We start from the raw sequence: 5690 nt of genomic DNA on the forward strand, positions 1-5690 counted from the left end.
CTGGAATGCTTATCAGTTATATTTTGGATGTACCAGACTCATTCTCCTATTATATTTGTGATTTCCAAGAAGACTCTGCTCTCTGAGTATTCTTTTTTCATAGCCCTCTGTTCTTTTTTTTTTTTTGAGTTGGAGTCTCAGTGGCCGCTCCCAGCCACCGCAGCCTCGATCTGCCGGGCTCCAGTGATCCTTCCGCCTCCGCCTTCCAAGTAGCTGGAACTACAGGCGCGCACTACCATGCCTGGCTAATTTTTTGATTTATTGTAGAGATGAGGTCTTGCCAAGTTGCTCAGGTGGGTCTAGAACCCACTCACCTCAGCCTCCCAAGGTGCGGGATTACAGGCTGAGCCACCAAACCCGGCTTGTTCTTTTTTTATGGATACATTATTTTCTCATCCTTTGGAGCACATTAAAGGTTGTGTACTTTTTTCCTCCCTTGTATCTAATGTTTCTGTTTGTTTGAGGCTCTTTCATGTTAGAGCCTTTCCTCATTTCTGTTGAGATCCTTCATGGTCTGTTCATATATAAAAAGGGAAGCAGTAAAGACTAAAACCCTGGTATAAGAGGAGCTTAATGCAGACTTCACTCTGGGGCCATATGACTAGGTGATTTTATTGGGAAACTCCTGATGTCAGTGTCATTAGTTTTCTTTGTTCTCTTGAACTGATAAGAGTTCTCAAGCTGATAAGTCATTTCCAATATGCTACCTGAAACATCATGAAAATTCTAATTTCTGCAGATTGGGTGGGATAGGAGCACAGTCCCAACATTCAGTGGAAAACTTTTGTCTAATTCCTGTTTTTGTTTTTTTGAGTTGGAGTCTCACTCTGTTGCCCAGACTGGAGTGCAGTGGCTGCTCCCGGCCACCGCAGCCTCCACCTGCTGGGCTCCGGCAATCCTTCCACCTCAGCCTTCCAAGTAGCCAGAACTACAGGTGCGCGCTATCACGCCCGGCTAGTTTTTGATTTATTGTAGAGACGAGGTCTCGCCTGCCCAGGCGGGTCTCGAACCCGCGGGCTCAGGCAATCCACTCACCTCAGCCTCCCAAAGGCACGGGATTACAGGGTGAGCCACTGAGCCCGGCTTAATTCCTGTTTTTAACATAGTTCCCTGCTGTCAACTGTGCATGGCATCTCCCAATCCAGAGACCCTCTATTTTACCATCCCAAATGATAAACCCCCAGGTTCTGCTGGCAGCAACTGATTTGCACGGTACAGGGGACAGAATCTGGGATCCAATCGTGTCTTAAACAGATCTTTCAGCAATCTTTTTGTTCTAGCCTCATCACCGTTCCTACTTCTGAAGACACCCGGTACCACCAATTCCTATGCCCTTTGAGGATTTATTGGAATCGAGTAGTTAGTTCCATGGCTTTCCCCACTGCTGCCTTAGGAGCAATTCAACTTTTGAAGTCTTCTTACCCCGTTACCACCCTTCTGTCTACTTTTTTCAGCTCCCCAAACTATGCTGCTGTGGTTTCTTCTCCTGTTCTCTCTGTCCTTGTGGTTTCTGTTTTCTATTTTTATTAAGGTTAACGTAATTTTTATAGCGTTTCAGAGGAGAGTCAAGCCTAAGCTTGAGTTAAGCTGCTATTCTTAACTGGAAATCTCCCTGCCTGCTGTTACCCCTGTTCTGTCCCTGCCCCGATGGCCTCTCCCTGCAGTGTGTGTATGGCCTCCCCGGTTCCTGTGGCTGGGCTCTGCTGTGCCAATTCATCTGGGACCTCTAGGGCTAGTCGACTGTTTACTGGCGTCCATGGAAGTTGATTGCCCGCCCCCAGACCCTTGCCGCGAGCCTCTCTTCTAAGCCAGTGCTGACCAGTGAATAGATCTGGCGCTGCTCTTTGGTGTGGACAGGTAGGCTATTTAAAAGACCAGAACTGGGCTTGTCCCTGCACTCCTTACTCTGTGTTACTGCAAATAAACCGCCAAGATGCCTTGTGCAGTGATGTCCAAATATGTTATCAGGACAGCACTGCTTAAGCAGTCAGGGAGGTAACCGCAGCCTGACGGCACCATCTCGGCACTGTGAGGTAGTCTCACAGGTATTTTCTTTAGCTTTTGATGCATCCGGTGTAGGACTTTATCCTTTCTACCATGTGACCCAACATTCGGAAATGAATCAAACTCACAGCAAAGTGGCCTTACAGAGTGCTGATGGATTCCTCTCTAAAGGGCCGTGTCTCTTCCCACTGACTAGACCGTCCCTATCTGCTCCTCAGGTGAAGTCTGGGCTTCTGACTGCCCTCACTCCCCCTGGCAATGAACCAAGCACCCTTTGTGTTGTCACCTGCCCCTCGCCCTCCTGCTTCCCTCCCTTGCTTCAGTCTCAAGCAAGACAGCTAGCCCACAGTTACCAGCTGCATTCGGTACACACGGATACAGTAGTTACAGGACATACATTCTTTCTCTTTGATCCTTATGTTAATCTTGTGAGGTGCTATGCCCATTTTACAAGTGAGGAAACCAATGTTCACAGAGGCTGAATACATCACTCAAGGTTACAAAGCCAGTGAGAGAGAGAGAGAGAGAGTCAGAACTTCCTGGCTTCAGTCCCTGTTGGTCTTCTGCTACTCTGAACTTGATGGGCACAGAACTAGGCACACAGAGTGAGATGGTCTCATGAGTCTCATGTTACAGTACAGTTCAGGAGTCAGGAGAGCTCTCTCTCAGGAAATGACCTCCTCTCTGAGGCCTGAAGGAAGAGTGCAGCCAAGGAGAGTGCCAGGTGAAAAGTCTGGGCAGTGAGAACAACAGTACAGTGACCTGAGGTGGCAAGCATACCAGTGAGCTTGAGTAACTGCGTGACTGCAGCCTGGTGAGCACAGGCAAGGAGCTCAACATTAGAGATTGAGTAGAGGAAGAGGAGCGAGAGGACTGAAATGAAATGACCAGTTCCCAGTGGAGATTTGGGATGGGAAGGTAGGCTATCAAAAAATCCAGAACTTTCAGTCAGGCGTGGTGGCTCATGCTTATAATCCCAGCACTTTGGGAGACCGAGGTGAGAGGCTTGCCTGAGCCCACGGGTTTGAGGCCAACCTGGGCAACTTGGCGAAACCTCATCTCTACTATAAGTAAAAAAACCCCAAAAAACAAAATAGCCGGGCGTGGTGCTGCATGCCTCTGGTTCCAGCTACTTGGAAGGCTGAGGCGGAAGGATCACCTGAGTCCAGCAGGTAGAGGCTATGGTGGCCATGAGTGTGACACTGCACTACAGCCTGGGCAACAGAGTGAGACTTTGACTCAAAAGAAAAAAAAAGCTGGAATTTTCTGTCTCCAAAAGATCCGCTAGGGTGTGCCAGTCCCATAAATTAGGTGGATATTTTTTCAAACGCAGTTGGCCTCCTTGTATTAGAGATTTCCTTGCTGAGAATTGGATAAGTGAGCTATAACTGTTTCTTTTTCTTTTCTGTTTTTTATTTTGAGTTGGAGTCTCACTCTGTCACCCAGACAGGAGTGCAGTGGCCGCTCCCGGCCACGCAGCCTCGCCTGCTGGGCTCCGGCGATCCTTCCGCCTCAGCCTTCCGAGTAGCTGGAACTACAGGCGCGCGCTACCACGCCCGGCTGATTTTTTGATTTATTGTAGAGATGAGGTCTCGCTGCCCAGGCGGGTCTCGAACCCGCGGGCTCAGGCAATCCTCTCACCTCAGCCTCCCAAAGGCGCGGGATTACGGGCTGAGCCACCAAACCCGGCACCAGGGATCTTTTCAATAAAGTGCTATGGGCAATATTGAAAAATGGTTGTTGTCTTCAAGAAGCTTTTAAACCATGTATTTGATTAGTTCTCAAATGCACATTTTGACATCTCAGAAATGAGGTTGCGTCTAAAAATTGATTGTATCTTAGCATTTTTTTACAATGCAACTGAGAGCATGTTTTTTTCTAAGCGATATGCAAAATAATGATGTCACTTAAAATCAGTGGTATCTGTCAATCGACGAAACACAGCTGTTAACAAGAAGCAACAATCCCAGCACTTTGGGAGGCCGAGGCGAGAGGATTGCCTGAGTTCAGAGGTTTCAAGATAAGCCTGGGCAACATGGCGAGATCTCTACACTAAATCAAAAAATTAGCCAGGCGTGGTGGTGCGTGCCTATAGTTCCAGCTGCTTGGGAGGCTGAGGCAGAAGGATTGCCGGAGCCCAGCAGGTCAAGGCTGTGGCGGCTGTGAGTGTGCCACTGCACTCCAGCCTGACAGAGTGAGACTCCGACTCAAAAAAAAAAAAAAAGAAGCAACATACGTGTGTCAATGGATAGTCAAAGGAGCCTTGTCCATTTTGTTCCTTCTACGTGTGTGACTGCTGCCTCTGCTTCACCAGTTCCACGAATCTGCCACAACTCAACTCAAACATCCTCCCTGCAGAAAGCCCTGTGTGTCACCCGGTCCCATCACCCACTCTGGGTTCAAAGTCCTTCCTCTGGGCTCCGGGGCTAGCCTCTGACCTGCGTCCATCACATTTGTTACCTTTACCTGTACATTTACATGTTACCCGCGTCCATCGCATTTGTTACATTACAAATGTGTTATATGTGTCCTTTAGTTGGCCCACCGCTCCCCCACCACCCTGTGAGCTCTTTGAAAGCAGAGATGCAGTCGTAGACCTGCGTTCCTAGGGCCTGCTTTCGGAGCCTGCCATTCAATAGGTATTTGCTGAGTGAATGAAGCGGGAGGGCTTGGACAGGCAGAACGTGTTCTGTAGCGTGTGTTATACCAGAGTACTTCAGAAGAAAGAGCCCAGGGCTAAAAAGGCCGAGGAAGGCTTCCTGAAGGGAATGGGGTATGAGCTACTCTGGCAGGATCGTTCAGGACTGCTGTAAAGAATGAGAAACGAGCCAGGCTTGGTGGTTCAGCCTGTAATCCCAGCACTTTGGGAAACCGAGGCGAGTGGATTGCCTGAGCCCAAGGGTTCGAGACCAGCCCGGGCAACTTGACGAGACCTCGTCTCTATAAGAAATTTAAAAAAATTAGCCGGGTGTGGTAGCAGGCGCCTGTGGTTCCAGCTACTTGGAAGGATCGCTGGAGCCCAGCAGGTTGGGGCTGTGGTGGCCAGGAGTGTGCCACTGCACTCCAGTCTGGGCGACAGAGTGAGGCTCTAGCTGAAAAAAAAAAAAAAAAAAAGAATGAGAACCGAGCAGGGCTAGGACCCTCCTCTCCCCGACGAGGAGATCCAATGGCAATGGCGATTGTCACCTAGCTGGATTCCGTGTTTGAGTTTCAAGAGGCGATGGGGTTACAGTCATCACTGCTCTTAGTGATTGACTCTGGGTGCCAGAACAATAGACACTCGGAGGAAAAGGCAGTGCAGCCTTAAGTGAGCACTCACAGGAAGTCCTGAATATACTTAGTCTTTGTGGTTTAGACCTCAGAGCTTCCTGCCAGGGCTTGACAAGATTTAGCACGTCTAAGAAGCCAAGAAGAAGGCGGGCAAACGGGACCACAAACATGGCACCAACATGTCAAAGCAGGTGCCTTCTCACCGCCTAGTGTTTTAGAACTCTAACTGAAAACTGGCTCTGTTCTCCCCACTTCCCCCGAAGTATGGCTAGTGTGACTGCTAGCTGGGTGTGGGGTCTGACCTTTAAACGATGGTCACTTAAGACACTTGGAGCCGGGCTCGGTGGCTCAGCCTGTAATCCCGCGCTTTGGGAGGCTGAGGTGAGTGGATGGCCTGAGCCCGCGGGTTCAAGACC

This window comes from Carlito syrichta, unplaced genomic scaffold (genome assembly GCF_000164805.1).
Source record: "Carlito syrichta isolate Samal-C Ts95f unplaced genomic scaffold, Tarsius_syrichta-2.0.1 Scaffold304535, whole genome shotgun sequence".
Classification (NCBI taxonomy): domain Eukaryota; kingdom Metazoa; phylum Chordata; class Mammalia; order Primates; family Tarsiidae; genus Carlito; species Carlito syrichta.